This window comes from Papio anubis, chromosome 3 (assembly GCF_008728515.1).
Source record: "Papio anubis isolate 15944 chromosome 3, Panubis1.0, whole genome shotgun sequence".
Classification (NCBI taxonomy): Eukaryota; Metazoa; Chordata; class Mammalia; order Primates; family Cercopithecidae; genus Papio; species Papio anubis.
In genome coordinates this window covers 145,102,651-145,114,741 of record NC_044978.1, presented here as the reverse complement: position 1 = coordinate 145,114,741, position 12,091 = coordinate 145,102,651, and the positions used below count along the sequence as shown (strand labels likewise).

The 12,091-nt window shown below is 41.3% G+C and overlaps 1 protein-coding gene and 1 long non-coding RNA gene across 15 annotated transcripts in view; both read left to right on the top strand.

Annotated features, from left to right (window-relative positions):
• The window catches only part of LIMCH1 (LIM and calponin homology domains 1), a 341,748-nt gene that overhangs the window by 51,775 nt on the left and 277,882 nt on the right, over positions 1–12,091 (top strand). The gene's annotated exons all lie outside the window — the stretch shown is intronic.
• LOC103884333 overlaps positions 5,668–12,091 on the top strand; it is a 30,021-nt gene continuing 23,597 nt past the window's right edge. Inside the window, exons 1-2 of the long non-coding RNA XR_646881.3 lie at positions 5,668–6,487; positions 7,432–7,582. This is a non-coding gene — a long non-coding RNA (uncharacterized LOC103884333). The remainder of the gene's footprint in view (positions 6,488–7,431; positions 7,583–12,091) is intronic.

Genomic DNA, 12,091 nt, shown 5'->3' with positions numbered 1-12,091 from the left:
TAGCAGGCCAGGCATGGTGGCTCATGCCTGTAATCCCAGCACTTTGAGAGGCTGAGGCAGGCGGATCACAAGGTCAGGAAATCAAGACCATCCTGGCTAACACGGTGAAACCCCGTCTCTACTAAAAATACAAAAAATTAGCTGGGCGTGGTAGCGGCGCCTGTAGTCCCAGCTACTCGGGTGGCTGAGGCAGGAGAATGGCGTGAACCCGGGGGGCGGAGCTTTCAGTGAGCTGAGATCACACCACTGTCCTCAAGCAGAGCGAGACTCCGTCTCAAAAAAAAAAAAAAAAGAAAAAAGAAAAGAAAAAGAAAACAGCAATAGTAGTATAAAGACCAAGAGAAATGGCAAGATGTTAACATCTTATGCCATTTTTTCTGGTGGCTGTGAATATTTATTTAGCATGGCTATTATGCTGTGGAGTGGTTAATGTCCAGATCAGTTCTACATAATTGTAAAGCCCACCTCAAGTAAGAGGAGGATAAATGGGTTAAAAGAAAAAAGACTAGCAGGGGTTCCTGTGGTTTATAAAAAGGAAATGGTTGAGGCAGGCAATTAATGACTGAGGATTAGTAAACCAGGGTTAGCTGGTGCACAGTTTTGATGCAGACCCTAAAGGGGGGCAGGGGCATGCCTTTCTCTTGCCTGGTAGAATGGGAAATATCATTAGAGGGCAAAAATTATATTTAGTTTAAACTTCAGTTCCTTATGTTTACATAAGAAAAGATTAGATTACAATTTATTATAACTCATTCTCCAAAATATCTGGGAGTAAATAAAAAATGAAATAATCTTCTATTATTCATATTAACAGGATGGGGCAGGCAGGAAGAGTGTGTGTGTCGACAACATAGGACAATTAATAGTATAAAAACCACTGATCACTGACAGATCCCTCTTCTGTTTTCTTCCTGACCTTCTTGGTTTGAGAACACTAGACATAGCTGAGTCCTTAGCATGAGAGAAGGGGGTTGAGAGGAAGAGACAACTCACGTACTATTGAAGTTGATTGTCTTGAATTAAAAAACCCATTATCCCAATCTGCCCCCTTAAAAACTATTTTCCTCTCAGCTTCTCACACTCTGTGAAATATACTTTTAGCCTCTAATGCCTGACTTGATCCTCACCGTAGTGATTAGAGTCAGATGTTTAGACACGCTAGACTAATCTAATGCACTTTGACTTGGCCACAGCTAAGACTGTAAATCTGTATGTCAGATACCAGGCGATTGACATTTTTGTTATGACCATAAATTACGCTGGACCTGGAGACTGATGTAAAATTATGCATTATGTCACTGTGTCAACTACTCATCATGGAAGACTTTGTTTGGTGTTGGTCCTGAGTATGAAACTTCATACTCCTAGAATGCCAATTTCAAATTTAGATGTCAGCCATGATGATAAGGTTTTATAATTTGTGCTTTAAAGCAACTTTAATCTTACAAGTGGGTCTCTATATATAAAGAATAAAATTGTTCAATGCTTTTAAGGAATGTTGTACACATATTGTGGTCACAATATCCTAAAAAGAAAATGTTGATAAAATGGAAAGTAAACACAATAGAGTGATTAGGAACGCGGACTCTGGAATCAAACCTTAGTTTGAGTCTAGGTCTTTCTTGCCACTTATTAGACGTTTAATCTTTCTTAACCTCATCCTCCCTCCTCCATATATACTATAGGAGTAACAATATAATACGTGTTTCATAGAGACATTGTGATGATTAATTGAGATGATGCATGTAAAGGCTTTAGGCTGGTACATTATGAGTGCTCAATAATTACTAGCTACAATTAATAATAGAAATAAATATTAAGGGTACCACCCTTAACATCTCAAATTTATAACCTTCCTGAAAATGCAGAGGGATTAATTTCTGTTGTTGTTTTGATGTTGATATTGTAGAACATACCAACTTTTGTCCTGGAGACACATGGAGAATGTCAGTAGTGTGTCCTGAAGATGTATTACTGGGAGGTGACATTTTTAATGGATTTTTAATGGATTTTTAACACCATCTAGATAAATAGATAAAATAAAATTCTTTAAACTTTCCATCTCCTGTCTTGCCCCCTCCCCTCCTTGAAGAGAAATTTGGTGGCAATAATGTGTATATGATTTCCATGCTGGAACAAATGATTTAAATTATTTGGGGTTTTGAAGCAGCATGCTGCAGGAGAAAAAGGAGAGGCCCAGAAGTCTGAAACCCAGCCTTGCCCATACAGCTGTCGTCTGCCTTAGGAGACAGGTTTTGGAAGCATCACCAGCTCTGTGATGCTTCTGTGATCTTGGTTAGCTATTGTCCTTTATCTATGTGTCTGGTACTGCTACTTGTGTACATGTCCATTATTATGCTGGGAACACAGCACGGTGGCTCACGCCTGTAATCCCAGCACTTTGGGAAGCCGAGGCAGGCGGATCACGAGGTCAGGAGTTAGAGGCCAGCCTGACCCACATGGTGAAACCCTGTCTCTACTAAAAACAAAAAAATTAGCTGGATGTGATGGTGCATGCCTGTAATCCCAGCTATTCAGGAGGCTGAGGCAGGAGAATCGCTTGAACCTAGGAGGTGGAGGTTGCAGTGAGCCGAGATCACGCCATTGCACTCCAGCCTGGGTGACAGAGTGAGACTCCGTCTCAAAAAAAAAAAAAAAAAAAAAAAAAAACACAAAACAAAAAAGAAAAACAAACAAACAAAAACAAACACAAAGTATTACTTGCCATCAATTAAACTGTGAGTTCTTTGAGTGTATTTTATGTATAGTACCCAGGCTGGTGCTGAGTCCTGACTTAGGAAAGATTTGTTGAGTGACTGTGTGACCAGTGTAAAGGTGTGACTGTAGGCTTACTTTGCTGGGTGGTTTTGGGCAATTTATTTACTCCAAAACCCAATGAACCTCACATCTGATTTGTCTCCTGCAAATAGCTAATGTGAACTCAAATGAATAAATGTAAATAGTTTCTGTAATTTCAAAATGCCATAAAATAGAAGATTTAAAAACCTGGTCATGATAATAACAATAATATTGAAACCCAAGCTATAATATTTACCGTGGTATGCTTCATAATAGTGAGAACTGAAAACAACTGAGATTTTCTGTGGCTCACGCTTGTAATCCTAGCACTTTGGGAGGCCGAGGTGGGTGGATCACTTGGGGTCAGGGGTTTGAGACCAGCCTGGCCAACATGGTGAAATCTCATCTCTACTAAAAATACAAAAAAATTTTAGCTGGTTGTGGTAGCGGGTGCCTGTAATCCCAGCTGCTCAGGAGGCTGAGGCATGAGAATCTCTTGAATCTGGGAATTGGAGGTTGCAGGGAGTTGAGATCATGCCACTGCACTCCAGCCTGGGCAACAGAGTAAGACTCCATCACAAAAAAAAAAAAAAAAGAAAAAAAAGAAAAAAAAAAAGAAAAAAAGAGAAAAAGAATAAAAGAAAAGAAAATTTTATCACTAGGTTATTTGTTCAATCACCGATGCTACCCACACACAATATAGTATTAGGCAGCTGATAATATTTACTGAATGTTTAAATTATGCGCTGTTCTACTGTGAATGAGCTGGTCTAGGCAAACCTATCCCCAAAGGCTAAGGGAGCTGAGAGGCCAAAGAAAGAGGCTGACAAATCTAGTTTCTCAGAAAGAAACAGGGACTTACAAATAGAAGCAATGTCTCTGGCAGCTGAGAGATGGTGGATCCCTGCACTTGGCCTGCAAAAAATATCCTTCACAAGTTAGATACCCATCTTTATGAGGGATTATCTATGCTGTAGGCATTGCTTCTTTATGAGGGGTTATCTATGCTGTGGGCATTGCTTCTTTATGAGGGGTTATCTATGCTGTGGGCATTGCTTCTTTATGGGGGTTATCTATGCTATAGGCATTGCTTCTTTATGGGGGTTATCTATGCTATAGGCATTGCTTCTTTATAGGGGTTATCTATGCTGTGGGCATTACTTCTTTGTGAGGGGTTATCTGTGCTATAGGCATTGCTTCTTTGTGAGGGGTTATCTATGCTATAGGCATTGCTTCTTTGTGAGGGATTATCTATGCTGTAGGCATTCTTTATGAGGGGTTATCTATGATATGGGAACACATCACAGAGGTTTTGTTTCATTGAGTCACTCTGGGTGAAAACAGTCTGTTTTCCTGCATGCCCCCGGCCCTGTTCTAAGCATTGAACAAATATCTCATTTAATCTTTACAACACCCCTTTGAAATCCAGATCCAGAGTCCTCAGTTTACAGATGAAGTAGAAGCTGTGTGACTGGCACAGGAAGAGGTGAACCGTTTTGGGCATCAATCAGAAGCAAGCTGAAGAGCCATTTATTAAGCATAGGAAAAACAACCCTGATAGGTGATCCATCCAAGAATTAGTAGTCGTTGTCTCTGGAGACTAGATTTCTGAGGGAGTTGCTCTCTACAGGGAGTCAGTGTCGTTCTGTTGCCCAGGCTGGAGTGCAGTGGTGTGATTTTGGCTCACTGCAATCTCCACCTCCTGGGCTCAAGTGATCCTCCCACCTCAGCCCCCCAAACAGCTGGGATTACAGGCATGTGCCACCATGACTGGCTAATACTTTTGTATTTTTTTGTAGAGATGTGGTTTCACCATGTTGCCCAGGCTGGTCTTGAACTCCTGGGTTCAATAGATCTGCCCACCTCAGCCTCCCAAAATGCTGGAATTACAGGTGTGAACCACTGTTCCCAGCCTCTATACAGTATTTTAAAATTGGTTTGAAATTTTTTTTTTACAATGAGCATATATTATTTTATATTTAATGAAATAAAGCAATAAATGATCATTCACTTTGTAACTATCCATTTTATTAAAAAGAAGTAGCCAAGAAATGAAATGTTAACATAACTGAAATGTTAATTTAATTATTTCTCATTTTGGCAATGAAAGTTATTGAATTCAAGCTAAAATAGTGCATTTGAACCACAATGAGATACCATCTCACACCAGTTAGAATGGCAATCATTAACAAGTCAGGAAACAAGTGCTGGAGAGGATGTGGAGAAATAGGAACACTTTTACACTGTTGGTGGGATTGTAAACTAGTTCAACCATTGTGGAAAACAGTATGGCGATTCCTCAAGGATCTAGAACTAGATGTACCATATGACCCAGCCATCCCATTACTGGGGATATACCCAAAGGATTATAAATCATGCTGCTATAAAGACACATGCACATGTATGTTCATTGCGGCACTATTCACAATAGCAAAGACTTGGAATCAACCCAAATGTCCATCAGTGACAGACTGGATTAAGAAAATGTGGCACATATACACCACGGAATACTATGCAGCCATAAAAAAGGACGAGTTTGTGTCCTTTGTAGGGACATGGATGCAGCTGGAAACCATCATTCTCAGCAAACTATCGCAAAACAGAAAACCAAACACTGCATGTTCTCACTCATAGATGGGAACTGAACAACGAGATCACTTGGACTCGGGAAGGGGAACATCACACACCGGGGCCTATCACAGGGAGTGGGGAGGGGGAGGGATTGCATTGGGAGTTATACCTGATGTAAACGACGAGTTGATGGGTGCTGACGAGTTGATGGGTGCAGCACACTAACATGGCACAAGTATACATATGTAACAAACCTGCACGTTGTGCACATGTACCCTAGAACTTAAAGTATAATAATAATAATAATAATAATAATAATAAAAGAAAAACACTCTAAAATAAAAAAATAAAATAAAATAAAATAGTGCATTTGAAACAAAAGATACCTGCCCCTACCCAGTACTTTTCGTGTTTTCTGGGTCTCAGCAATTCACTTGCATTTGACTTTCATTTATCATATTTGTGAGAATAGGTGAAGTTTTAACTAATAAGTAATGTAGTATTAAATCTCAGTGACTGCAAAAAAGACTAGAGCTTTCTAGCCAGCAAATGCCTCTTTCCATAAGGGAACAAATTCTCCAACTTTCAAAAATGTGGTATAACAAACGGCTCTATTTTAGATTGTATGGAAGTTGTAAACTTTAATTACATCTGTGTTTTTCTCCATTCACCTGGTGTGAAGAGGGAGGGACTCAACCTGGGTGAGCAGCTATTTAAGCATCTGGCACAGGAATCTTGGTCAGCCACATGCGTGTGCAGGACTAGAAAGAAGTCCAGGTTTGTGTTGGGAGTCCATCACTAAGTGTTTATGTGCCAGTGAAGTCACCAGGCCTTCAACACCCACAGCCAAGAGCTGTGCGGAGAGAAGGAGGTTGCCACTCCTGCAGTGTGGTTGACGAGCCTCGGTGCCCGGCACCTGCACCTTGTTGCCTGTGGGATTCCAACTCTCATTGTTGCCTCAGAAACTTTTGTTACCACAGAACTTTCTCACACTCACTGGCCCAGACGTTTGCAGAATTCCAGGGCTAGTGTGTGGTCAGGCAGCCAAATTCCAATTTTAGAATGCTGCTTGTGACCATGAAACTCTGTTAACTCAGGCTTTTAAAGGGCTGACATGGTGAGAGAGAGAGAGAGAGAGAGAGAGAGAGAGAGAGAGAAAGAGAAAGAGAGAGAGAGAGAAACTGTGTTGGGGAGGAAACAGTATGAAGATGAATAAATAAGCAATTGTTTATTGTTCTCAACCAGAGAACAAACATATATTTTGATCTCTACAGGATCTGAGTGTTAGCAGTGATAAAACATAGGTATTTGAAATGTGGAATGATGCTGGAATCTTAAATCATCCACATTTCACAAAGGATTGTGTTAAAATTCTTTCAGAAAGGTAGAGGGGTTTATTTCACTTCTGAATCCAGTCACTTCACAATCTGCCTCAGTAAAGTATCTCAGAATTTTACATTTCTAAGTCACTAAGTTCTATTTTATTTTATTTTATTTTATTTTATTTTATTTTATTTTATTTTATTTATTTTGAGATGGAGTCTAGCTCTGTTGCCCAGGCTGGAGTGCAGTGGCGCGATCTCATCTCACTGCAGTCTTTGTCTCCCGGGTTCTACAGATTCTTCTGCCTCAGCCTCCTGAGTAGCTGAAATTACAGATGCCCACCACCACGTCCAGCTAATTTTTGTATTTTTAGTAGAAACGAGGTTTCATTGTGTTGGCCAGGCTGGTCTCAAACAGGAGTTCGTGATCCGCCCACCTCGGCCTCCCAAAGTGCTTGGATTACAAGCATGAGCCACTGTGCCCGGCCAAGTCACTAAGTTTTTTTTAATGCCTACAATAACCCTTTCTCCTTGTGAAGCTTATAGAAAAGCCTACATTTATTTCCTCCCTCCCTCCCTCCCTCCCTTCCTCCCTTCCTTCCTTCCTTCCTTCCTTCCTTCCTTCCTTCCTCCCCTCCTTTCTTCGTTCCCTTTTCCCTCCTCTCCTTCCTTTCTTCCTCTCTGCCTTCCACGTTTCTTCCCTTCCCTCTTCCCTCCCTCCCATGCCATTCTTTGACAGGTATTATTATCAGCATTGAGGATATAACTTCGAACCAGATGGAAAAGTTTCCTTGCCCTCAAGAAACTGACATTCTAGTGGAGATAAACAGATAATACCTACTACATAAGAACTTCAGAAATATTAAGTGCTATGAATAAAACTAAACAAGGTAATGTGATAGAGAGAGGGGCTGAGAAATGTGGATGGGGGGGGCCTTCTGATTTTAATTGGGTGCTCTAGGCCAGCTTCTCTGTGGAGCTGACCCTTCAGTTGAGACCTGAATGATGAAAAACTGTGAGAGATACTGTCAGCCAGACCCGAGGGCTTCCATTTTCCATGTGTCAGTGGCGGCAGGTGGGGCAGGATGGTAATACCTACCTCACAGGTTGATTGGGATTAACTGAGGTAACATGCCCAAATGCCCAGAATAGTGCTTTGGTACTTAATAGCCTTGAATTATAATAGTAGAACTTAAAAATGTTCCCACCCCCATTTTTCATGCCTGTGGAAGTAGTTATCATGTCATCTGTATAAAAATCTGCCAGATACAGAGGTCAGAATAAAAGGTCTGCCAGAGCCATGCCTTGGATTCAGGGTGTAGGACTAAACAAGATGATGCCAGAATCTAGCCCTGCCCCTTGAGATTACCAGTGGGGTTAATTATGTTCCTTTATTTGCCAACTTTATTTCAGCAGTTGGCTAGAGCTTAGTTATTTGATGGATGAGTTGGACATAGGACTTCCCAATACGAACCACGCCTTAGGTTGACTTAACCCGATTCGTCCTCCCCAAGGAGGTGAGATGCAGGGAGCTCTGAAGGCAGGGCCAACATGCTGGCCTCAGGAGGCCCTTGAGATATGCTCACATGCTTGGCAGGTCCTCCACTGAAATTCCCAAGTTCTGCTCTGCAGAACGTGGAAGAGATGGCTTTGGCCTGGAAAATTTGATGGAGGTGTTACCTTGTGGCTGCCAAGAGCTAGATGATAGAGATTCCTCATGCAAGAATGCTGGAGAAAGCACATTTTACTGTATGTGGGCCAATTTGAATTTCTTCTTACTAGTTGGTAATTGTTGTAGGCTTTGCTTCAAAAAGGTGCATACAAGGCTTACTCGAGTAACACATTTGTAACTAATGCTTGTGTTTGTATAGCGTGTACACCTTGACCTGGATCTTTGGGCCTTACCGCAACCTTGGGGGTTGTTAGGGCTGGCCCCAAGAATCGTATCCCCAAGTAGTGTGGCATAGTGATTAAGAGGTATTGATATTCTGAAGCTAGACTTCCACAGGGTTGGGTCCCGGTTCTACCAGTAGCAGTGAGATCCTGGTTAACATATTTACCTACTCTGTGACTTGGTTCCTCATGGTAAAGTGGAGATCATTGTACCCACCTCATAGGAGTGCTGTGAGAAGTAAGTTACTCTGTGTAAGCTCCTTAGAGTCATACGTGGGTGTGAACCAAGAGTTAAATGGTGGGGAGACAGAGACTTAAGAGGTCATATCGCTGATTCGGGTGAGCAGATTTGCAGAGTTGAGACTCAAACACAAATTTCATTCTAAGTCTAGTAATCTTCCTACTTTTTCTTATATGTAACAGTTACTGGTTGTGATTTTAAAACAAACTCAGAAAGAAGCATAGGAAGGTATTTAGGGTCTTAGTAATAGAATCGCACACTATTCGAAGTAGTGGTACTGTTATCTCTTTTTTATGTATGGGGAAACTGAGGTATAATGCAGTTGTTTTGCAATGACCTGATGTTACTTTGGCTGATATTTTTAGTATGCCACTGGTCTTTTCATTTCTGGGTCCTGATTTTATAAGCAGTGTAAAAAGCATAAGACTGAAAGTGATGTTTCCAGTATTAAAATTAAATGAACTGTCCTGTGAGGCAAAACTATAAAAGAATACAATTAAAAAGATGAATTAGCAATTCAGTTATCACAATGAGATTAGAGGCCAGGCATGATAGCTCATACCTGTAATCCCAGCACTTTGGGAGGGTGAGGTGGGTGAATCACTTGAGCCCAGAAGTTTGAGATCAGCCTGGCCAACATGGTGAAACCTCGTCTCTACTAAAAATACAGAAATTAGCCAGGTGTGGTGGCATGCACCTGTAATCCCAGCTACTTGGGAGGCTGAGGCACTAGAATTGCTTGAACCTGGATGGCAAAGGTTGCAGTGAGCCGAGATCACACCACTGCACTCCAACCTGGGCAACAGAGCAAGGCTCTGTCTCAAAAAAAAAAAAAAAAAAAGAAAAGAAAAGAAAGAGAGAGAGAGAGAGTGAGAGAGATTAGAGACTTTTCTCAGTGGTGCTGTCCTTCATGAAATATACCTGAAACTTCTCTTTGCAAATTATCTTCACAATGGGTATCACCTTATTTTATTTATTTGTTTTTTTGAGATAAATGAGTGATCTCGGCTCACTGCAACCTCCACCAGGTTCAAGCGATTCTTGTGCCTCAGCCTCCCAAGTAGCTGGGATTATAGGCGTGCATCATCATGCCCAGCTAATTTTTGAATTTTTAGTAGTGACCAGATTTCACCATGTTGCCCCGGCTGGTCTCGAACTCCTGATCTCAAGTGATTTTGCTGCCTCAGCCTCCTAAAGTGCTGGGATTACAGGTGTGAGCCACCGCGCCAGGCCAGGTATGGTATCACCTTATTTTAAATAAGCTTTTAAGGTTAATATTAATTTTTTTAAAAGAAAAATTTTATTTGAGCATCAATTTAGTAAAAATGTAGACATTACTTGATACCTTTTTTCTTCAGCAATAGAAAGCACCTTCAAAGGTAGAGCAGGAAAATGGTATGTAATCAATTTGGGAGTAAAAAGCTGTTTAGCTTGTGTGGCCAGATTGTGGTTTTCCTGTGTGGCTCTAGCAGATAGGGACATTTCTTTTTTCTTTCTTTCCTGTTCTATTTTATTTTTTCTTTGATAAAGGGTCTCGCTCTGTCACCCAGGCTGCAGTGCAGTGGCACAATCATGGCTTACTGCCATCTTGACTCCTGGACTCAAGCAATCCTCCTGCTTCAGCCTCCTGAGGAGCTGGGAACACAGGTGTGTGCCACCACACCCAGCTAATGTTTTCAGTTTTTTTGTAGAGATGAGGTTTCGCTACGTTGCTCAGGCTGGTCTTGATCTCCTGGGCTCAAGTGATCCTCCTGCCTTGGCTTCCCAAAGTGCTGGAATTACAAGTGTGAGCCACCATACCCAGCCTGGGGATTTAAAATGGAGTTCTGTTACCCAACGGCAGCCACAATGAAATGAATGAATGCCCTTCTGAGGGGACTACTGTGAAGGCTAACATTCACAGGGTGCTTGACAGACATCAGCATCAGACACCTCCGTATGATATGGAGAAGTAATGAAAGCCGCAAACTTATGATCTGGCTTGAAGCCCTAACTTTTCTTTCCAAGTAATCTCTTCAGGGAAAGCCTTTTGGCTTTGACTACAGCTATCCACAAACGGAAAGATTTGAATTTCATGAAGTCTGGGAAAGAGAGTTTTGGGTGGTATGCACACCAACATTATCAAGAGGCTGTTAAAATGAATTTTGCAAATGAGCAAAAAGTAATTTGCATTAAATACAAATATGTTGTCTTGGGGTAAAAAAAAAAAAATCGTGCAGAGCTCTGAGACTGCTAGCAGATGGATTTGAGAGTGGAAATGGGAGGTGAGGTGAGAAGCTGTGGTGGTGGTCTATTGGGAGAGGCAAAGAAATGGGTCAGTTGTGGGCTTGTTTTAATACAAGCAAACAGGTCCGAAGCTCCTGCCTTCTCCAAGCCTATAGCTTGCGGGAGAGTGGGTGGGACCAAAAGTCCTCTAAGCAGATACATTCTATATATACAAAATACATCAAAATATTCTGGTGTCTGTGATTATCCCAGTCTGGGAGAATTCTTGGGTGAGGGCTGAGAATTGAGAAGTTAAATTTTCGGTGAAAGTGCTATAAAGGTGTGGAGTTTGGGGAAAGTAAGTGTTTAATATGGGAAAGATTGTGAGTGGCTTGGTGGAGATAAGGGAAAGGTGGGTTGGGTAACTGTGAAGTACCATAGGGAATCTCAGTGGGGTTTCAGGCTGCCAGGGCCAGTCAGTGAGTTACTGTTTGCCCATGAGTGATGTTCTGAGCATCAGAATAACTAGAATAGGATACTGGCATACCATCATTACTGTGATTCCCTCCCTCCTGCCCTTTCTCTCATTTTGATATGATTGACTCAGACTTTTTAATTAAACTTTTTATTTTCTTTTTACCATGCATACTAGCCTTATACATATGATGTAGGGCTCCTTCCTTCCCTCCCTCTCTCTTTCTCTCTCCCTGTGAACGTGGAACTCTCTGCTAATGATTCAAGCAGTGATCATGATTCTTTCTTCTGATCTTGTTTTATATATACAGCAAAAATCAAATTGAGACCCTTTGGAAATAAACACATTAGTACATAGCTCAGCACCAAGCATATAGTGAGTGTTTTTAAAATGTCAGTGGAATGAAACCACCTGGATTAAAGTTAAAAGCTGTTTTCCTAGATCCTTATTGGCTGCTTAATCTTACCATGGATTCTTACAAACCCGTGGACCCTCATCTGAAACTCTTGGAGCCAAACGCCTTTCATATATCAGAATTTTTCGGATTTAAAAAAGTTTATACAGTGCAGATAGCATGTATTATGT